Below are 24,436 nucleotides of genomic sequence, written 5' to 3'. Positions count from 1 at the left end.
ATAAATTTATTTTATCTATGAGAAATATTTGAATAGTAAAAGATGAATTCCTATGACATTTGTAATTCCATCATTTAGATGGGAAAAGAGAAATTCCTAGCATATTGAAATTAATGGGATATTTTATTTAAATTCAAAGATGAATTTTAGATAAATTTATTTTATCTATGAGAAATATTTAAATGGTGAAAGAGTAATTCCTATGGCATTTGGAATTCCATCATTTAGATGGAAAAAGATAAATTCCTAGCATATTGAATTAATGAGTATTTTATTATGAGAAATATTGATGATAAAAGAGAAATTCCCATGACATTGGAATGCAAATATTTGAATGAAAAAAAGAGGAATCCCCATGGTATTTGAGATCCAAGAAATTAAATGGAAAGAAGAGGAATTTTTAGTATAAATCAGTTTATGATTATTTATGAAAAGTGGAAATATGGGTGGAATTGATTTCTGTAAATCCCATATATTCTTTTATTCAAAAGAGGAATATTGAATATAATCAAATTAAGGAATTGAGAAGGAATATAGAAATAGTCGTTCGAGAAAAGGAACCTTTAATTAGGCTAAGAAATTGGTAGAGATTTAGAAAAAGTCCCATTATCAGAATCGAACTAAAAAAAGCTACTAAATGAGAATAGCATGTGAAAGAATGGATGTGGATGTGTATGTGAAAGAATGGATGTGGAAGAATGGATGTGGGATGTGTATATGGAAGAATGGATGCAGATGTGTATGTGGAAGAATGGATGCAAATGTGTATGTGTATATGGAAGAATGGATGCAGATGTGTATGTGGAAAATGGATGTGGATATTTATGTGGAAGAATGGATGCAAATGTGTATGTGGAAGAATGGATGCGGATGTGTATGTGGAAGAATGGATGTGGATGTGTGTGGAAGAATGGATGTGGATGTGTATGTGAAAAAATGGATGTGGATGTGTATGTGAAAGGATGTGATGTCAATGTGAGTGAATGGATGAGATATAATGTGATGTGAATCAAGATGTGAATGAAGGAGATGTGATCCGATGTAAATGAATGATATGGGATGTGAATGGATGAGATGTGAATCGGGATAAGAATGAATGAGATGGGATGTAAAATGAGTGTGATGTAAATTGAGATAGATGTGAATGAATGATATTTGATGTAAATGAATGAGGTGTGATGGGATGTGAATATGGGTAGATGCGAGTGGATGAGATGTGATGGGATGTGAATATGGGTAGATGCGAGTGGATGAGATGTGATGAGGATAAATGAGGAAAGATGTGATGAGATGAAAAATGATGTGATTGGATGAGAATAGGAATACATATGAATTGGATATGGATTAAGTAATGAGAATAGGAATACATATGAATTGGATATGGATTAAGTAATGTGGACAGATGTGGAATAATGTGAAAGACGAGAGTTCATTATAGAAACTATATTTATAACATGTTTTTAAATGACTGTTTTATGTCAATAATGGTGGGAAAGCATTTTGACCGTCTTGAGAATGAGGTCGTTTGGAGACCTAATTGGTCAAGTTGCAACAGTTGACGGAGAGTCAACGGAGGACGTCTCGTGTATCAAGGTTGCTCGAGGTCTTGACCCCCAGCCTTAGTTCGATTTAAATGGTGAGTTTTCGGTACGGTGGATGAGGGACCAAGGAAGCGGCCTATGAGTGAAGTGCTAGATGACCTGCAAAAGATCCTAGAGGGTGCTGACCATATGGTGCTCGGGCTCTGGGTCATTGAAGATACCCACACATGCGTCGGGGAAGATATTGGAACAAGGAGTAAGAGTTGTTTTCTGAAATCGGGAATGGATCTGGTTGATTGACCTTGCTCATCCTCAACGAATGAGTCCATGGCTCTTTTATATGGATCTGTTGGTTGATCTTGCTGATCTTCAATGGAGATTCCATCTTGATTTTTATAAGTGAATATATTGTTGAGTACTATGAGCTAGGAACTATCGAAAAAAGGCCCCTAAGGGACAGGTGGTGAGCATTCTGGTTGTTGCCAATGATGCCATAGGTACACCGATGAAGGAATGATTGGAAATTAGGATTCAACTGGATATTTTGGAGGATTATGATGAGTGACACTATGGTTTCATTAAATGATTGTTTTAAAGATAGCTGAATCTCTGAAAAAGGAAATTTCATATTGGGTGTGTAAGTGGTGTGTCTGGCGTTAAATTTGCATGAGTATCCGGCTAGGTGTGACTGGCATTAAATTTGCATGAGTATCCGGCTAGGGGGCCTAACTCTTTTCCTTGGTACCCAGGACAAAACCTAACCAAATTCCTAATTGGATCCCATCACTATAATGGTTGGTGGGCAGTTGGCTAACCCATGGGACTGGATGGGTAGCCTGCTGGACTGATGGATCCGTATAATGAGACTCAATTCTGTTATAGTACGATAGATGAAGTAAATCCCGGATAGTAATTGTTCTATGGAAAAAGAATCAACAGCGGCTATGCCTCTCGATGGGGAAAAAATGGTTGGTTTCTTTGGTCCAAGTGCAAGTTTATTCCTTCATCTAACCAAGTGACTCACAAGTTTGGTCGGATCAGTTTGGTCAGTATGTAATGACCCTGACTACGTTAGAGTACAAATATCCTGGAGGAATTGCTCGTGCTTTCCGGTAGGGGGAAGTTTTTCCAGGTTCAATTTTTGAAGAACTAAGGGATTAGTCTCTTGTCCGGATATCTGTGGGGCGAGGCCCCGAGTGAGGGATCCTGCCCCGCCTAAGAAGTGCTACTTCTGCTCTGCTAGCACCCCCGCCAGAGGGGGCATGGATCTTTCAGCTGGTATCAGAGTGAATGGTGTCCCATGCCTCCTTGGGTGACTTGCCATCCTGTATATACTCATCGTGGTGTCTTGTATGCTCGGTCACTTACATCTTGGCTTGGGCATGGATGGTGCTCACCGATATGACTTCAAGTCCACATCATGGTATACTTGGCCTATTGTATTGGTGAATTGCAACCTCCCTCCATGGTTGGTAATCAAGAAAGTTCATATTATGCTTTCTCTCCTTGGCAAGGTGAAAAACATGGATGTGTACCTCAAGCCTTCGATTGAGGATCTTGAGACACTATGATAAGGTATCAAAGTGCATGATGTCTCAAGGCCAATAAATAGGCATGATATGGAGGTGAAATGAGTTTTTCTTTGGACGATGCATGACTATCCCAGGTTCTTGGAGTACTTAGGTACATACTTAAAATAGATAACTTTAAACTTTATATCTCTACCTCTCAATCATCTCGATTTTAAAATAGGTTTGGCAACCTTTGGACATCATGCATGTTCGATTCGTGGACCATCACTTGTTTTTTGAAAGACCCAATACACGAAAGAAGGTGGTATCATCGATTTCCCCCTCCTTCACATCCCAAGTATGTGCCACATGATGTCTCACCACTTGTGATGAGAGGTAGAGATTTGTTTGAGGCATGGAGAATCACCCCCAATCTACCACCCGATGGGATGTCTAGACACTCAATCTTCTTTCGACTTCCATATTTGTGTGAGTTGAAGATCAATCATCTCTTAGATCCCATGCATAATATCTTCAAGAATGTGGCAACAAATATTTGGGACCATAATTGGTAAAAGAGATACAAAGGGTGAAAAGGATGACTTACAAAACATTGAAAGCCTTCATATTGCATGGCCAATTGTAAGTGAGAGTGGTAACATGGTCCTACTAAAAGCATCATGGGTATTAACTAAGAAGGAGGACAATAAGGTGAAAAGTGTGATTGCCTCTTTTCATACACCAATAGGAGTAATGCATCCATTCAAGGGTTCCTCACAAAGACCAAAAATAAAGGAGAGGTACAAATATATGGCCTCAAGACACATGAATGGCACAAGATATTATAGGTATACAAGTATTTGCTTATTCATTCTCTTTATGGTACATAATTTGTAAGATCATATACTAGCTTCCATTGTTTTCTATGCATAATTTATTATTCCAATTGAAATTGTTGGTTGTGGAGACAAGAAGGTGAGAGAGGCTATTCACAAAATAGGAATCTTGGTGAGGTATGAATCTTCTCTTTAATTTAGCTAAGTTATATTTAATATCTGGTATTCTCATGCAATCACAAATAGTATTTGGTATTCTCATGCAATCACAAGTTATGTATAACAAATAGTACACATGATTGCTACATATGTAGATACATATCCTTAAAGGAGATAGATTCTACATCCATTAATATGGCTCGTCTCAATTCTATTGAGCTAGTGTGTATGAACAAAGAGAACTTTTCTAGAATAACTCTCACTAACCCATTGCATCTTGTAGTGCATTTGGTTGATGAAGTGGTGCTTTGTGGTGGTGTTCATGTTCGATGGATGTTTTTTCTTGAAAGATTTATGAAAACCTTAAAGGACTTTGTGGGACAAAGAGAAAGTCTAGAAGCAAGCGTAGAAAAGGGATGGTTTATGCAAGATTCTCTTAGTTATATCTCAAAAACTCTCTCTCTCGTATAGATTCTTCCATGCCACGATTTTGGAGTAATGAGGAGGATGAATGAATGATCACTAATGTATCACAAGGAAAAGGAAAGCAATGAAGAATGGATGAAGCATTATGCCAAAAGGTGAATACATTCTGCATCCTAAACAATCCCATCATGGAGAAGTGGATTGGGAGATACAAGGATGCAATCAATAGACGAAAGGATGAGAGAAGATATTTTAGAAAAGCAAATACACGTTTGCCATCCTCGTCTAGATTAGAAGAGATTTCAGAAGAGTAAATAGCCGCTTGCCATTCTCGCTCAAATTCCAACCTCTACCAAATGTGATCAATATAGAATGGCTTTGTATGGCAATATCGATGACATCAAAAAATGGAGAGATGATCACAAGAGAATAGCATGAGCATACATGAGGATGTGACCCTCAAGTAAGTATATTTTTCATTTCCGTCTCATGCTTCAATTGTTGTATACCTTGTTTAATACACTATACTAAATGCCATGATTTTGTTTAATGTTAGTACAAACTATATACTGCAATGTGGTCAAAGGGTAGGCACTTTGCCCAACCGTGTAGATTCTAAAAGAAACACATTTGATTGTAGTGTGATGGAAAGAGAGTCGAGCTGAGCTAATAGACATGATACCAATGTCATAGAGGAAAATCTTAAGTATTGTGGAACTATTCAAGATATTCTTGAGGTTGGGTTTAGAGAATTTAGTCTATTCATTCCCACTGCCTCTGAATTTGCCTCTTCCACCTGCGTGTTGTTGTTGTTGTTGTTGATTCTGGGACTGTTGTTGTTGCTGCTGCTGTCCATAATTCTGATTACCTGTTCGGTCACCTCCTTGACCGCGTCCCCACGGCCTCCTCTACCTCGTCCTCTTCCTAAACTCGTGTAGCAAGCCTGTTGCTCTGAACTGTTTTTGCTTTGTGAAGACTGTTGGTCTTCACCCAAGCTCTTCTCTTCGATAATCAGCATAGACACCAAATCTGTAAAGTTGGGAATGTTTTCCCGAGTCTGAATGGACGTCTTGAATGCCTTGTATTGTGGCCCGAGACCATGTAGACAGACCTCCACCTTATCATCATCATCTACTGACACACCAATAGTAGATGCAAGGGATTCCACAATACCCTTTATCTTCAACGCATAGTCATTCACAGACATGCTCTTTTTCTCCACAGTATGAAGTTCATTCTTCAACTATATCTTACGTGCCTTGGTATTTGTTTCATAAAGCTTTACCAAGGTGTCCCATGCCTCCTTGGGGGACTTGGAATCCTGAATGTGCCCAATCATGGTGTCCTGTATACTAATGGAAAGCCAATACATGACTTTCCTGGCTCCTTGGTTCCAGTCTTTAAACTCTTTCACGTCTGCAGTAGTAGGATTTATGTCCGATATCTCCAGTGCCTCTTCATGCTCACCTTCTATGTAGTCCCAATAGCCCTTTCCCATCAGGAAATTCGTCAACCTGAACCTCCAAGCATGGAAGTTATTCTTATCTAGCTTCTCAGCCACAATCTGGGTTGTCCCATCATTTGACATCTTGCCAAACACACAATTTTACGAGAAATAGCACTCTGGTTTGTCCTGCACAAACTGCTGTATTTCCTGCAGCGGTACTATAGTACTCTCAAATGTCACAACCAGTGACCTCAATGTGCATACATACACCCAATTGCAACTGTAGACCTCTTTGCAGCATCCACAGTGTCTGCATATTCAATCTGTCTTCCTGCAGTTCTTAAAACAGAGTTCTGCAGAGAATTGATGACTTACCCACAGTGCTCGAAATCGCCTGCTTTCAGAAAAACGGAGATCCAAACGCGCCCGAAACGCATTTTTGGCCCAAAAAATTTCTGTCCAATAGCTTTACTCTCGCGAAGAAAGCTCCTCAATCAGAGATTGTTGTTGCCAGTGCCTCCCGTAGAGCTCCCAACGATAAGGGTGTAGTCACCAAGACAAATAGGGAAGAGTAGTTGAAGCTCTTACCCTCGTACCGCTTCCTGTGGTTCTCTTGCTTGCAGCTCAGCCCTTAGCATGAACCAGGCTCTGATACCATGAAAAGATGCAGGGAGGAAGAGAGCTTGAGCTCTTGTAAGCACACACACACTCACATAACCCTAATAGAGAACACACAAGGTGAGAGGCTGAAATCTTCTTCTTCTTCACACAATACTCAACACACCATATACAAAGATAAGAGTACACACAATATGAAAGGTACTCAACCAATACATACACGGGTTCTCTATAGTGTGAACCCAACTGAATGAGCTGGCGCTATAACTATGCCAGTCTCTAGAATGGCTGTCACACAGCCTGTCATCCCACTGGCTGCATATCACCCAAGATCTCACCAACCATGCCAGTGGTGTAAGTGTGGGGCCTATCCCCCAGGCGGGTCATCAATGTCCACTGCCTCACTAGACGAGCTCGATATCTCAACACCTTCAAAGTTGAAGGAAAGAACTTAGGAGAGGCTGTGAAGAAGTGGGTCGAGGCCATGTAGGAATATTTTAAAGTGACCGGATACAATGAGATGAGCAAAATGGCTCTTGCGAGGCTGAAGATTGTGGAAACAGGCAAGGTGGCATGGAGAAACCATTGTGATACCAACCATCTGGATAGGAATGTACCCAGTCCTGGAATGATCTCAAAGCTTATCTAAGGAAGAGATTTTGACCCCCGGGATTTTTAGAAACCATGATGAATGAATTCTTAGAGTAAACCAGGGGAGCAAAAGTATTGAAGAATATCATCAGGCTCTTCTCCTCAAGTACTCGCCACCGCTAGATGAAGAGAAACTTATGGCCAGGTTCATTCGGGGAATGAACGAACCTTTAGACACCATGGTCAAGAATGCCAAGCCAGTTTCCATGGCTGAAGTTGTAAGGATGGCGAAGGACTTCGCCAAAGCCTTTATCGTTAAAGTCCCGCCAAAGCTAGCTCTCTCATCCTTCAAGAGATTCCAAACACCAGGAAATTCTTCCAACCTTCCTCCTCCAAAGAGACACCAAGGTCCCAATCAGAATCTGGAGACAGGAAGTTTCAGGAGGAATGAAGGAAGATCTTTTCCTCGAAGCTCTTTCTCAGGAACCCCTGCTCTTTCAAGAATGCAGAGGAAAAAACTTCAAAGTGAGAACAGAGGTTTGGGCACCAGCTCAAGGATTTCCCATCTCCTTCTGTGGGCCAAGGAGGGAGTTCAGAGGCAAACTCCTTCATATATCAGTCCAATCAGGGTCCCCCGTACCAAAATCAGGGTAACCGTAGAAGAGTGCCAGCTCAGCCTGCAGTCTCCATGCAAAGCAGTCTCCGAACTCCCTCTCCCAGAATTGAAGTAACCAAAGAAAGAGAGTTCCCCCTCAGACTACTGTAGCAACTAGAGCCGTCACTATAGTTAAGGAAGTGGAGGAAGAAAAAGGACAGATCTATGCTGCAATTGAGCATCAGGGGAATAATCGTCAATTTTTCAGTCCTCCAGACTCCAACAGAGTACCAGGGTAAGCAATTCAAGCTTTTGATTGATTCAGGAAGTACTCACTCTTTTATTTCCCTAGGATGTCTACGTAAGTTAGTCCTACATAAAAAATCAGGGAAACCTATGCAAGTGGAATTGGCCAGTGGAAAGATTCTTTTCACACACCTTGAGACAGACCTTATTTAGTTTGATCTAGATGGGAACGTAATAGATTTCTAGTTCAGAGTCCTACCCTTGGGAATCTATGATGGAATCCTTGGAATGGATTGACTCCATATCAGGCTGACATTCATTGTCACAATGGAGCCATCTCTTTCCTTGACTTTCATGAGAATAAAGTTCAAGGAGCGAGAATTTTTGGATCCCGAGTGCTGCAATTAGTCAAAGCTTTTAAATTGCTAAAAGGGCTCGGAAAGAGGCAAGGTGTTTATGTCGTTAAGATGAATCTGGTAGACATAAAATGCAAGGCTAAAGAACCATAGTGGTTAAGTGAGTATGCAGATGTGTTCCCAGAAGACCTGACTTAGATGCCTCCGTCTTGCAAAGTAGATCATGAGATCGAGTTAACCCCCAGAGCTCAACCAGTAGCCTAGCGTGCATACAAAATGCCAGTCCCTGAAGCCAAAGGAGTAGTAAAGACAACTGTTAGAGCATGGATTCATCAGACCCAGTGTCTCACCTTGGGGTGCGCCTGTTCTCTTTCAAAAGAAGAAAGATGGAATGTTAAGACTTTGTATTGACTATAGAGGATTGAATCAATTAACAATTAAAAATAAGTATCATATCCCTAGGATTGATAAATTTTTGGATTGGTTAAGTGGGATCCAAATGTTCACAAAAATAGATCTCAAATCCAGGTACTACCAGATCAGAATCAAGGAGCAGCGATTCACAGGCTATCATATTCATTCATATCCCGTATAATTCATTCACATCCAATTTATAGGCTCCACCAATTTATAGGCTATCACATTCACCCTTATCATTCATTCACATCCAATTTACATCACATCTCATCGCCTCTATTCTCGTTCATATTCATCACATTCACATCCACATATATTCTTCCACATCCATACTTATCACTTACACATCCACATCTATCCTTCCACCTACATCTACATCCATCCTTTCACATACATACATCCACATCCATTCTTTCACATACATCCACTTCCATTCTTCACATAAATCCACATCCATCCCATATCATTCATTTACATCCTGATTCACATGATATCCATCCATTCATTCACATTTATCTGATTCACATTACATCTATCCATCCATTCATTCCCATCTATCTAATTCACATCACATCTATCCATCCATTCATTCCCATCTATCTGATTCACATCACATCTCATCACATCTATCCACATCACATTCTCATCACTTCTATTCATATCCCATCCATCAATCCATTCATTCACATTTATCTGATTCTCATCACATCTATTCATCCATTCATTCCCATCCATCTGATTCACATCACATCTCATCACATCTATCCACATCACATTCTCATCACTTCTATTCATATTACATTTATCTGATTATCATCACATCGATTCACATCACATTCTTTTAAACATAGAATTCAAGATAATTTCTAAATTTTTTATATAAAGATTCTTTACGCATCTTCTTATGCATAAAATCAACTTTAGTGGGAATAACACTTTTAACAAAATCCTTTTATGCATCTATGTATGCATAAATTAAATTTTAAGGAAAATAACACTTTTAAAATAAAATTAAATCCTTTATGCATCTTTCTATTCCTAAAATCAAAATTAATGAGAATAACTCTTTTGAAATAAAAATAAATTCCTTTATGCATCTTGCTATGCATAAAATCAAAAATAATGAGAATAATACCTTTGTATGGTTGACCATTTTTCAATTTTTACACTCTAAATCTACTTAGAGTTTACCCCAAGATGAATTTAGCACTCTAATTTAATCACTTTCCATTTTTTTAAGAGAAAACAATACGAAAAATTTAACTCTATTTATTTGATTTCACATCTTGGATAAAGAAGGGCTGAATTCAATGAAGAGACGGGGGAAGCCTTTCCATCAAGGCATAACATCCAATTTCAATTTAAAAGAAGCAAGAAATCATAAAACCATAGAATAGAATTAGAAAAAGTAGATTTTCTAACTTACATGGGGTTTTTTGAGCTATCCTTTGGCTTGAGGGATTGAGGGTTCTACTCTTGCTTGGATCAAGAGTGGCCACCAAAGCATGTGTTTCCACGTAACAGATATGTGAGCAGAAATGCACTAGATGTTGTGCATTCAGATGTATGGGGTCCTACGAAGACCATATCTATGGGGGGCTGCAAGTATTATGTGACTTTCATTGATGACCACACAAGGAAAGTGTGGGTATATTTCATGAAGGAGAAGAGTGAGGTGTTCACTCACTTTCAGAATTTCATAGTTTTGGTTGAAAAGCAAACAGGGAAATATGTAAAGTGCCTAAGGTCAGATGGAGGGGGAGAGTACTTCTCCAATGAGTTCTCTGAATTTTTGAAGAAGAATGGTATTCGGAGACAGTTCACATGCAGATACACTCCGCAGCAAAATGGAGTTGCTGAGCGAAAAAACAGGCACATTGCTGAGATTGCGCGAGCATTGATGGAGGAGAAAAATATGCCGCATAGCTATTGGGCTGAGGCTGTTTCTACAGCAGTATACATCATGAAGAGGACTCCAACTGTAGCCATACATGATGTAACTCCAGAGGAGAGGTTTACTGGCAGAAAACTTGATTTGTCTCATTTGAAAGTCTTTGGATGCATTGCATATGTGCATGTGCCAGATGAGCTGAGAACTAAGCTGGACCCGAAAGCTGAAAAATGTGTGTTTATTGGATATTCCCTTGAGCAAAAGGTATACAGGTGTTATAACCTTGCTACACGTGAGTTGAGGGTAAGCAGGGATGTTGTGTTTGATGAGATGAGCAGCTGGTATGCTGCTGAAAAAGAAGCTGTTGGGGCTGATGTGAGTGGAAGTGTGGTTGCACAGAATGCAGGTCAGCAATCACAGTCTCTGAGTGGACCAGCAGAGTCCTCATCTAGTGGGTCTATTGATAGACCATGGAGTGGCAGGCTGTGTCATAATACCAGTCCTGCAAATGTGATTAGTACATCACGTAAAGGAAAAGAGAAAGTGATCTCCATAATCAAGCTCTGACCTCTGCTCTTGCTTGTAGGATAGTATCTCCTCCTCCTCCTCAACCCTTTCATGGACTGGGGTTGGCATGGTTACATATAATGAGTTACAAGAAGCGTAACCACGCTTAAAAATAATGTTAACCAGTGTGGTGGATAGAGAGGTTGTGCTAGCTACTACCCTAGCTCCTTATACAGATGCTTTGTGCTACATTCAAGTATTTGTGGTAGATGGGAGAAAATTATAGCTTCTTTTGTAGCCTTTTGTAGCCATTTATATGGTAGTGATGTGTAGATGTAGGCTAATAATGGGTCTAGGCACCTTTTCCCTCTTTAGAGGTTCTTTATCCCAAGCATGTTTACACACTCTGATGAGTGTGTGTAAGTGACCTTATCATGTTGCTTCACTTGTAATTCACTTATTCTCATCAATGTACTTTGACTGTTGTACTTCTCTCTATCTCTCCTTGCTTACTGCATATGTATATGTGTTGCTACCTTCATCTCTCTATCTCTCCTTACTTATAGCATCTATGTGTGTTGCTACCTTCATCTCTACTCTAACAATTGGTATTAGAGCAGGTTCTCTTGGCCCTTACCCCCTTATCATCTTCTCCTTGAGTTTTTCTTTTAATTGAGATTGAGCTATCCTCTTAGGTGGAGAAGGTCTACCTTACATCACCCTCAGATTAAGCTATCTTCCTTGGTGGAGAAGGTATTAATATACATTTTACACATTTCGAGGTGTTTTGGAAAATTTTGAGATGTTTTGGACATATTTAGAGAATATTTATTTCATAGTGTAAGGTTTTTGTAGACATCTCGAGGAAGTGTTAGCTTGAATTCTCTTTGTTCAATTTTGGGTTTTCTATAGTTGAGCAGTATTTTCTTTGTAGACAAAGTCGTCATTATCTTAGAAATTGCATTTTCAAGTTCATCATCAACAACTTCAACTACATCAGCTTTATTATCATCGATTTTTACATTTTTTCTAGTAACATTTTGTCATCAATTATCCATTGTACTCATCTCAATTGCATTTAGTGGGCATTGACATTACATGCAGTAGTTGGATTACTTGCATTTTGTAATACGTGCATAAGAATAATCCTTCTTTGGAACTCGGATGCAGTCCCTTGAGATTGTGGTGGGTAGCATGTGTGAGCGATTGTTGTCGTTCACACCATCGATATTAGAGTCTTTTTGCTAGGCCAAATGTTCGCTTGGCATTAGAATATCTAGACTCCCTTTGACAATGAAGTGGTTCATGATAGGGGTGGCATAGGAGGCATCTCTTTGGCCATACTTGGAATGGACCTTTGACATAGCACGAGACCCTAAGACATTGTGTGTCTTCTTCCTTCCACACCTACACCAACCATTATCCCAAATGGAAATGAGATTTTCATATGAAAGTAATTACAAGTCATAAGTAAAAGTTAATCAAGATGGGGTCAAAATGTAAATAGATGGTAGTTATTAAATTCAAAACAACCACCATGTAAACAACAATGTAGATTGAAACGAGATTTTCATATGAAAGTAATTACAAGTCATAAGTAAAAGTTAATCAAGATGGGGTCAAAATGTAAATAGATGGTAGTTATTAAATTCAAAACACCACCATGTAAACAACAATGTAGATTGAAACGGTAATGGATTTCAAGTTTTTTCAAAAGTATTTCCATAAATTTGACATTACAAGGGTCTAAGAGCGTCAACCCGACATCAACCCCATCCTTGCAATGTAACAATCTATCGTTTTCTTGCATAGATTCATGGGATTGATAGACATGATTTATTCTCGGCTCATAACTGTATGTATTGAAATGCATAAAATGAACGGATGCACTATAATGCAGAAAGGAAATTCAAAAAACATTGAAAGTCTTTATCTCGCATTATGGGGTGGCAAGCTGTCTATAGCTACCTTGATTGAAGTAAGTGCTAAGGATGAAGAGGTTGAGCTTGCAAAGCTTAGAGCATAGACGAGATTGTATACAAGATCATAGAACAATTGAAGTAGCAAAAACGAGAAGTAGAATGAAATGTGTATGCATTAATAAATAGTTATCATGCAAAATGATTACACCCAATGCATGTGTGACACATTTCCAAAATGCATGGTTGACACATGGTTCCAACTATTTTGATGAAGATTAAGTTAGGCAATGGCCAATGCTGCATGAGTGCCACATGTAAATATCATTAGATAAAGCGTACCCACACTGATTACCGAATTGCACAAAATAAGGTCATGATTACTCTCATTGAATTTTTTCATGCGTTCTTCAGATCATTGTCGTTACCACTTTTATTCCCTTTTATAACTTCGAGGTACGTTTTAAAAGTCTTCAATGTTTGATTCAGCAAATGTTTCTTGTGTTTCAATTTCTCTGCATATCGTTGTCGTTACACTTTTTGGCCCCATTTAGTTATATGTCTCTGGGTACTTCATGCATACTTTTGCACCTTTTCAACAAATAATTAGAATGCAAGGTTTAATGATGGTTGTGTTAAATCATTACAACTTGAGAAGGGCATAATTAGAATGCGAGGTTTAATGATGGTTGTGTTAAATCATTACAATGTGAGAAGGGCATAATGATGATTTTGTATGATGGCCTCATATCGCTGTTATGATCTTTTTTTTGGGGTAGTTTCAATATCATTTTTCAGACCAATTAATGCAATATTAAGATATTGGGGTCCTTTTCTATTAAAATCATTATAACACGATATGCTACCTCTCAAGGATCTCGAAAGACCTCGTATCACATTGTATTGATTTGTATTTTTCATGTCCTTTAATGTTTCTCGTCACACGGATTCCTTCATGTTGATGCATTTTCTACCTTTCTATCTTTCAAATATAGGACACCATGATTGGGCACATACAGGATGCCAAGTTCCCCAAGGAGACGTGTGACACCTTGGTAAAACTCTATGAAACGAATACCAAGGCACGAAAGATATAGTTGAAAAATGAACTTCATACTGTGGAGAAAAAGAGTATGACTGTGAATGACTATGCATTGAAGAGAAAGGGTATTGTGGAATCCCTTGCATCTACTCGTGTTTCAGTAGATGATGATGATAAGGTGGAAGTCTGTCTACGTGGTCTCGGGCCACAATACAAGGCATTCAAGACGTCTATTCAGACTCGGGAAAACATTCCCAATTTCACAGATTTGGTGTCTATGTTGATTATAGAAGAGAAGAGCTTGGGTGAAGACCAACAGTCTTCATAAAACAAAAATAGTTCAGAGCAATAGGCCTTCTACACAAGTTCAGGAAGAGGACGAGGTACATGAGGCCGTGGACGCGGTCAAGGAGGTGGCCGAACAGGAAATCAGAATTATGGCCACCAATAGCAACAACAACAGTCCCAGAATTCACAATAACAACAACAACAACACAGGTGTGGAAGAGGCCAATTTAGAGGCAGGGGGAGTCCAAGAGGTTGTGGAAATTGGCAAAGATAGTATAATGATACACATGGATGCTTTTATTGTGGTAAGCCTAGACTTGTGCAGGCAGATTGTTATAAGAAGCAAGCTAACATGCAAAATGGAAAATTGTAGCAAAACAACTATGCATCCTCGAGTAGAAACAATGAGGATAATGAAAGGTTGTTTGGTATGCAGTATGTCGTTAATGCCATGTCTCAAAATGTTGAAGTAGCACATAAAGATGATGTATGGTACGTTGATTCAGGTGCTTCGAACCACATGACAAGTCATGGTGGGGAGTGGTTCAAGGAGATGAAAAACCTTGAAAGACCAAGTTTTATGGAAACAGGGGATGACACTGCTCATCCAATTGCCCATGTTGGAGATGTGCCATTGTCTATGCAGGATGGCAAAGTCAAGTACCTTGCAGATGTACTTCATGTTTCGAACATAACAAAGAATATAGTTTCAGTTGGCCAGATGATTGAGCAGAGAATTGGACATGTGAATGTGCAGAGAATGAAGTCTATGCAGACTAAAGAAATCGTGACAGGGCTACCAAAGATTAAAGTTAATAGGGATGCAGAGAATATGTGAAGCATGCCAATTTGGAAAGCAAACAAAGCATGTATTTCCACGTAACAGAAATGTGAGCAGAAATGCACTAGATGTTGTGCATTCAGATGTATGGGGTCCTACGAAGACCATATCTATGGGAGGCTGTAGGTATTATGTTACATTTATTGATGACCACACAAGGAAAATGTGGGTATACTTCATGAAGGAGAAGGGTGAGGTGTTCACTCATTTTCAAAAATTCAGAGTTATGGTTGAAAAGAAAACAGGGAAATATGTAGAGTGCCTAAGGTCAGATGGAGCGGGAGAGTACTTCTCCAATGAGTTCTCTGAATTTTTGAAGAATAATGGTATTCGGAGACAGTTTACATGCAGATACACTTCGCAGGAAAATAGAGTTGCTGAGCGAACAAACAGGCACATTGCTGAGATTGTGCAAGCATGATGGAAGAGAAGAATATGCCGCATAGCTATTGGGCTGAGGCTGTTTCTACAGTAGTTTACATCATGAACAGGACTCGAACTGCAGCCATACATGATGTAACTCTAGAGGAGAGGTTTACTGGCAAAAAACTTGATTTGTCTCATCTAACAGTCTTTGGATACATTGCGTATGTGCATGTGCCAGATGAGCTGGATCCAAAAGCTGAAAAATGTGTGTTTATTGCATTAGGGAAAAAGGGAGCTCATTTTGGGGCCTTTTACGGTTTGGAAAAATAAGCTCTCAACCAATGAACAGAGGGCCAACGTAACGTTGGAAATTCACAAAAATAAAAGAAAATAGATAAAAGAAACAATATTTTATGTAGGTACAAGCGTGCTACATTAATGTGGAGATTGGTTTTTTATTCTCACAAGATCTTTGGACATGACGATAGAATCTAGTCTGACATTTTCTCTGACAAGGGCCTTCCCGCTTCCACCTCCCTTTGAACTTTGAATTGTTGTGCTGCCTTTCCTTCAAAAGGTCTACCATTCTACACCACTACCTCATTGTGCAGCAACCTCTTCTTTTCCAAAACTGCTCCCTTGATCCAGTTTGGCTTAGAGTAAGATGTTTCTTGTCAACTATCTGTCTGCCTACTTTCTCTTTCTTGAAACTTCACTTTGTTATCTTGTTTACATTACTTTGCTGTGGTTACAGATTCACAAGGTATCCATGGTGAATAAAAACTATGGTCGTTCTTGTGGAAGACGCTCTGTGGATGATAATGCTATGAAGGCAGAATTATACCACACATCCTTACCCCGTCGACCTGCTTCTTCTATTTCTTCGGTAGAGAATTCAAGTACAGTCAAAACGGAAGGAACTTGGGAAAGGTTTATTGTTTCGAAAGGAGCATGGGTGCTCATGCAACCTAGTAAAAGAAAGAGACCCTAGACAAAAAATATTTTCTTGGCATCATGGAAGGGAAGAGTACGAGATTTTAAAATCACCAGAGGAAAGCTATCGGTGAAAGAAGTTTTGATTCAGCATGTGTACATGCATAAAGAACTTGTCTTGCGAGACTATCCAAATGATCTTCCGCAACACAGGCCTAATTGTATATTTTTCTATTGTGGTTTTGTTCTTTATGAGGTGCATGGATTTTTAAGACAAAGCTTTCTTTCTTTACTTATTGATATTCTTGTGTTATTTTATTTCAGATTTATACCCTTCATCGTATGAGACATGGCAAAACATCGATTGTATTCTGGGATTTATAGATGTTTTGCATGGATCGATAGGAGAACAACAATACGAAGGTCGATGTGCAACAGAGCTAGCTCAATCCGGTATATTTTTTACTGATCATTTTTATCAGTTGCTGGACAATGCAAACACACATGGTGTGTTAAGAAAACAAGACCTTCCAGCATGGAATTCAGTGGATTGGCCTCTCCCACATTTTAGTGTTACAGAGGCATATAGAGCCAAGCTTTTCAAAGAAGTACAGAAAGCTCTGAGGCCCAATATTGCCACAAGGATAATAAAAATTTCTTTGTGCATGCCTCTCACAGTTTTTGTAGACTTGTTTAATACCTTTCCAGTGAAGGTTTCAAAAACAATGTTCACAGTTAAAGCAACAAGTCTGGCATGCATGCCACAATTTTTGGATAAAGGTTGGGATAAGAAGACATGTAGTTCAGTGTTTTGTGAGGTTGTCCAACCTTCTATGCAATTGAAGTACATGGTTGCATCACAAAATTTCATTTTTTCTTTTTATTATAAGCGCAGTCGAATGCTAGGTACAAAACTAGTCCCAATGGATCAAGATGAAGATTCTTTTGGTGCAGAAAATAAACTTCTTGATATTGATGTTGTTGAGAATGGTGATGTGCTAGTCAATATCACATTAAGACAATGTTGCTCCCTAGCTCAATTGCGTAATGACATTCTATTTGAGACAGAAGGTTCTATTTCAAAGGACTTTTTATTTATCTACAACAATAAGAAGGTATACCATGTGACTTATCCTAGTCTCATTAAGCACTACTATTAGTTTACTTTACCCTATTGTTTCATATTGCTTTTTTGCAGGTGCTCAAAAGAAGAGAGAGATCAATAAAATGCAAAGACATTGAAAATTTGAAAATTGAGATAACACAGACTCCATAAACAAAGGTATTATATTCAGAAATGTAAAATTCTGTACAAAAGTGTTTAATTACATATGTAGAACATATTCTTGACAACAATTTTCTATTTATCTACAGGCTGATCTAGAGGCTGCTCTACATGGTCCAAGCTCACCGTATCATCTTTATTTGGAGAATCTACTTTCTGTTGCTCCATCTTGTCGTGTACAGTCTCTTGGTGCTGCTCCATTGTCTCCTCTACTGCCCCTGGAGCATCTGTTTGCTGTTGCTCCATCATTTCCTCAATAACATCAGCAGCAGCAGCAGGTCCTTGTTCTTGTGGCTTCTCCTCATCAGCACTAGGTCCTTGTTCTTGTGGCACCACATCTGCATCATCTGTGTCATCAAGGTGTATGACACCTTCTCAGACTTTAGAGCTCTCACCTAACTCGACAGTAGCTGGTACAATAGGTTTAGGGAAGGCATACTTCAAAAACTTCCAAATTATATCAGCTCTGAAACTATACACATAGCTCGAGTTGAAGCTATCTTCTCTCATCTGCAATGAGATATGATGATTTAGAACACTTTGTACCAATATCAAATTTTTTGAAGCTAAATGAAAATTATTTTTTCTTACAAGCTCTGGCTGTCCTATCTCAAAATAGCTTGAAAGTATATATTTGGCACTTATCAGCACTCTCCAGCCACAGCTACTTGAATCATCTTGTTGTGGTGTCTGGATAGTTGGAAAGATATGTTAGAAACTGTTAATGTCTGAACAAAATAAAATTATTCAATAAGTTCAAAGGCATAGCATGAAATAGACATCAGTAGAGGGAACAACTTTCTACCTCTAAATCTATTGGCTCTATTGAATCCAAAAGATTGACATTAGGAGGACACTGATCCAATGCATCTAGAAGTCTTCTAATACAACTGCAATACATATAATTCAGTTAGTGTGCATTAAATCCAAATAATGAAGTTTAAAGTTAAAAATAGCACACAAACCACTTACAATTTAACCTCTCTGTGTGTGTTTCTAAGAGAGTTGAATAAAAAGCATTGCTTCTGCTGGATGTCAATAGAAGCAAAGCTCCAGTGGTCACTGCATAAGGAAAAAAGCATTAAGAAATCAAAGGCTACAAGAGTACTCAATCTTGAAGGAAAATCCCAAAAGAAGCAGCCACACACATACTTGTTATGGTATGGAAGTAGCAAAATATCAACATGATCAAAATCACAGTGTCTGAACCAATTGGAAATATCCATGGGAGTTTCCTTTGGATCTCTTAACTTGAAGGAAATTGCAGGATCAATAATATAAACTGTATGCTGTACAGCATGGTTCAGCCAGCTTCTCATCATGCTACATTGGACAAAACAATAATTAAGGTAAGGTGTAAGGGAGGAGGTACAATAAGGATTGTTTTGCAAACAAATGTAAAATAAAAGACACTTACTAGAGCATTGCAAGAATGATAGTATCTGAGCAATACTCATTCTTATGAGCCAATGCTGCCAAGCATGCTTTTGTCAAGTCAAAATTATTCTCTGAAAAATCATCTTCAATATGGACAACTATGTTAGGGCCCAGCTCCTGCAACCTTCTCTGTATCTGTAGCTCCATCTGTACAGTCTCCACATCTATAGCAGATTTGGATTCCTCTATTTGCTGCTTCAGTGACTCCTCATAAGCAGCTTTCCCTCTGGTGCTCATTGAGTGGGTCACTTCAACAACCTTCACCTTGTCTGCCTTCAATTTCCTTGTAGGTGGAATTAATAATATATCTCTCATTTTAATGTCCTGCCATTCCACAGGATGGACCAGCTTGTCATACCTCCACCTCACTCTGGACAATGTGTTGAAGTCCTTGGCCATCAGAGTTACCCTGTGAGCATGGGCTGCTACAAGCATTGCATCTTCAAAGTACTTCTCCAAGTAATCCTCTGCCATTTCCTGTAAGGAAAGAATGGCAGTCCTGTTCCACCTGAAACCAAGGTGCCAGCTATCACAAATTTCTCTCACTAGCCTCTGAAAAGGTGCCTTGGGGATTGCAAAGCCTATAGCTTTTTGCTGTTTCCTGATCTCCTTTAGCACACCAGCAGAATGCTTTAACCTCTTGGACTTTTGCTGCAGCATGCTCATTGGCTTCCCCTTCCTGCCATGTGCAACTCTTCCTTTTGTAGGCACACTAGATTCCTTGACATCAGCCCCAGCTGCTGCTGCTGCAAGCCCTGGCCCCTTGCCAGACCTCCTTGCAGTTGCCTTGGTTCTTGCCATCACTCTGAAAAGGTCCATACAAAGCAATAGAAAAAGATTAGAAACATGGAGAACATAGAATGATAAAAGAAGGTGATGACAAATTGGATAAAGCAAAATTGAACAATTTGCAACAAAACGCGATTATGATGATTTGAAATTTCTAACAGCTCAAAATCGCGTTTTTCTGCAAATACTTGAAACAACATGCTATTGCATCCCTATGATGATTTCTCTATCTTTTCAACTATGTATTGAGTTTATAGAAGAACTATGCAGCCTTGAATACCCTAGAAAGTTACAAAATCACAATGAAATGGGTGGATGAAGAAGCATTTTAAAATTTGCAACAAAATGCGATTTGCACTATTTTGAGATTTCTAAAATCCTCTCCTCGCGTTTTGCTGCAAATTCTAGAGACAACATACTTCAGCATGCCTTTAGTCATTTCAGTGTGTATGCAGCTTGGTGCAACATGGATTGAGCCTATGGACATCAAGAAGTGATCAAACTCTCATTCAACAGGTCCAAATAAAAAGTCTTCCTGCTTCTACATGCAGTGGAGAAAATCTAAAAAATGCATATAATATTTATCATAATGTGTAACCTACATCACATCAATCAGTTCCTTACCCTAATATACTATTAAACAAGAAGAAAAGGAAAAAGATTTTCTTACTAACCTGGAAGCTATCTGCAAGTGTGCTGTGCTGATGATGAGTATCCTGTGCTGGTTATGAACCTCTGCTGCTGGTCTGGATGCTGATGGTGTAGAGTAGGGAGGTAGAGATGCAAGAGAACTGAGTTAGGAGAGTAGATTATTACAAAATACAAATAAAGGAGTTATTAAATACCACATGTGTGAAATATAGTCGTTTTTTAACATGTGTGGGTCCCACCAGATCTTTTGGAATTTGAAATTTGTGGGTCACTTTTTGCCTTGGAAATTGTGCCAATCATGATTTCATAATTAGATCCATTAACACTTTTCCCTCCCTGTATTCCATCCCTGCCAGCACCCTCCCATCATCCTTTTCTTTCCCACTTTGATCACTTTCTACCCAACACACTCCATCCACTCTGCAACCTGTCTGAAGACTACTACCATTACCAGATCTCCAGGTTACCAGTGCTACAGCTCAGTTTTGGAAGAGAGCAGGAGAATCTCCAGGGCTATTCCAACAGTATGGAAGAGGAAAAGAAAGGTCAGAGATCTATACCCTTTCCAATGTTTTGCTTTCTATGTCCATGGAGATGTCTTTCTTGATGATGAGAAATGTTTTTGCTTTGGAACAGTTGATCCTCAGGCCCCTCCTTTCAAGAGGAAGCTGGACTTTTCTGCTGCTATACTCAGACCACAGCAATCACCAGGTGATTCATGTGTGCTTATGAAGAGTTTTGTTTGGTGATATCCTATACATTATCTGATTGCATATGTGAGCATATAGAATTCATGTTATATAAATTTTGGTTCAGGCAAAAGCAAGAGACTAGAGCAGAAAGGTGAGTCTTCCCTTTCAAAACAAAGGGAACCAGAAGAGGACAAATCTCCAGATTTGCTCCTATTTGACTTTCTTCACAAGTGCAAGGCTCAAAGGAACTTCCACATATACCACAGTATTTTCAACAGGGAGTTCACTATGAGCTCTCTTTTGGACCATCACAGAGATTTCCTTGCAGACCATTGGGATACCTTCAAACAACTGACAGAGGCAGGAAGGATTGTGGAAGGTGAAAAGGTATTTGTGCATTTAAATCATATTGTCTCCATTGACAAGCTGAGGTACCATGTGAATAGAAGGTTTGATAGCCTGCCTGAGGAATATAAATTCAGCTGTAACTTGCACACCAGAAAGTGTAGAGTGCTTGAGGAAAACATGGCATTCCTTATGTACATTGTCTTTCAACAGCAATCTCTAGAAGAGCAAGGGCAGGAGACTGAAGAAGAAGATATATCTGTAGCGGAGGTAAAAGAGGATATTCCTATGGCAACAGATATGGCAGAGCAGGAAGAAGATATCAACCTCGAGGATGAGGGGCTGCAAGTGGCTGCTCTTGACCTTGTTCAACTGAGGGCTGAAACTCTTAGGGCAGCACAGCCAGTTGAAGATTTTGATGTTCAGAGCAGCAACTATGCAGTGCCCATGCTTCCAGGTGTCTTTATTGGTGGTAAAGATTATGTTTTCCTCCATGATATAGAGTGTATGTTCAATTTGAGGGAGGACTATGCCATTTCCCTTATTGCCCAGGCTTCAAGGCTTGACAAGGAGGTTGGCATAGAGGATGACCATTCACTGCTAGCTTTGGAAACAACCTTTGATCCTGCAGAGGCCCTTACTATTTGTTTCAAAGAGGCTGAAAGTTTCCAAGAGCCAGATGAAGCTGCCTTCCAGCTCACCCAGGAAGCTATGAATCTCTCATCACTTCATAAGGAAAAACTTAAAGAAGAGGCTGGACTGGAGGGGAGAGGAATAAATCTTTGGAAAGATGAACTTCTTGTTGCTGATGAAAATGAGAGGGTATGATATTATTACTTCAAATCAAATACTTTATGTTGTGTTTAAATGTTTTGTAGTTATGTATCATTGTCTCACTATAATCTTTTGATACATGGCAGCTACAAATTGAGGATGACACATTCCTCCAGAGATCAAGTGGAAGCAGGCCGGCTGGGTTTGGCAAAATGTCAAGCCTAGCTCGTTATATTCATGATCTAGGCAGTGCTAAGATATTGATTTACCATAGGCAGTTGAGCAACAATGGAGAAGCCATTGTTTACTTCTTTAAATGTTTGTCTAGGGTTTTAGGTGGACATGATCTTCCATGGCAAAAGGAAAAGATCATTTTAATAGAGAGGTTGTCCGCCATAGATATATTTGGGGATTATGTGAATAAGCAGGCCTCTAGGGCCTCTTACTTTTTGTCTTACACTTCTTATGCATTAGCATGTGGTGTTAAGGAGCCCAAATGTCTAGAGGGCTATGGAAAACACAAGCTCATAAGGTTTCGAGAGCCACCCATGATTGCATCAGGCCACACAATCCAAGAAGAAGAACACGTGGAGATAGCTGAAGACAAGGATACCCCTCTCAGACAAGCAACAGAGGCAAGCATTGATAAACAAAAAGTCGACATCAAGCCAATAAGGAAGAAAAAGAGTCCAATCAAGTTCAAAAAGAGAGTTCCGACTCGCAAGCCTTGGGAGTAATAGGATTTAGTCATCAAATATAGCACAAACATTATGTTGAAGTTGAACTGATTTGTACAAAGTCTTTGATCCTCATCAGTTCCTTGTCCGTACGGACGATCAGTACCCTTTTGCATTTGTCCCATCACCGTACGACACTTCAGTACTCTTCCCACACTCAAAAGCTTCTAAAAGTGTTTGACACTCAGTACTTTATTGGTAAGGATCAACAGTATGTCTAGCATAATTAAGTAGTATTGATTGAATTTTTTGTGTGTTAATATATGGATGTATTGATGCTTGTTAATATAGATCACATGTTTCACAAAAGAAATACTTTTGATGGAGTCTCAAAACATATAGGCATTACACCAAGAGTCACTTGTTCCACAGAATAAAAATCTATTGATTGAGTTTGAAAACATGTGGACATAACACCAATAAGTTACAAACTGCTATTCATGTTTACTTGTCCATTTATGGTTTCTAAATATCTTCGAATCCCTCCACTGTCTATGTCTCTCTGCTGCCATTGAATTGTCCAAAGTTTGTCTTCGTCTTTGCTTTTGGGCTAGAATAAAAGCAAGCTTGACTTTGGAGCTAGCAACTTTTCTTTTAGCATGCAGCCTTTGTAGAATGCCTCGGTAAAACCATTGGAAGACTTCCTTCAGACTATTTGCCTTTTGACTCCCTCCATAGTGTTGTGTGTGTCTGAAAAATGCATTACGTGCCATGTAGTGAGACTTCTCCATGCCTTGGGTAGACCAAATTGCTGGGCATCCATACTTTTTGACAAAATAGGGAAGGTGGTTGTAGATGATATGCTGTTTTCACAAAGACATAAGAATGCATAGTAAGTTATAAAAGAAAAGAGGATCACACTTAAGTAAAAGAAGAAGACATCACTTTACCATGTAGTGAGTTATATTGCAGGCTGTCCATGCGTCTTTCATTGACTTCCCAAAATGTTTTATTGCCTCTTCAAAGTTCTTGTAATCACTCTTTGTCCATGTTACATTGTCACAGAACATGAAGAGTTGATCAAGAGACCTCCACACCTCTGCCTTCACATTTCGTGCTTCCCCATCTGCCTCATGATCTTTCACAGCATTATGGACTTGCTTCCACAATCCATAACTAATCCTTGAAACTGTTCTACCTTGCCTTACTTGCTTACTATTGTGTTTGGGTCGAGACAAGAATCTTCTTGCCTTAAC

At 39.2% G+C, this 24,436-nt stretch overlaps 1 long non-coding RNA gene across 1 annotated transcript; it reads right to left on the bottom strand.

Annotated features, from left to right (window-relative positions):
- Positions 1–18,406: 18,406 nt before the first annotated feature.
- LOC147640651 (uncharacterized) lies at positions 18,407–18,886 on the bottom strand. The gene is made up of 3 exons (XR_015267417.1): positions 18,788–18,886; positions 18,621–18,705; positions 18,407–18,505 (listed from the first exon to the last, which is right to left on the bottom strand). It is a non-coding gene; the product is annotated as an uncharacterized LOC147640651 (long non-coding RNA).
- Positions 18,887–24,436: the final 5,550 nt, after the last annotated feature.

The sequence above is a fragment of the Cibotium barometz genome, chromosome 2 (genome assembly GCF_041138505.1).
Source record: "Cibotium barometz isolate CiBa-2024 chromosome 2, ASM4113850v1, whole genome shotgun sequence".
Lineage (NCBI taxonomy): Eukaryota > Viridiplantae > Streptophyta > Polypodiopsida > Cyatheales > Cibotiaceae > Cibotium > Cibotium barometz.
The sequence above is the reverse complement of the archived record's forward strand: the minus strand, read 5'-3'. Positions and strand labels throughout refer to the sequence as shown.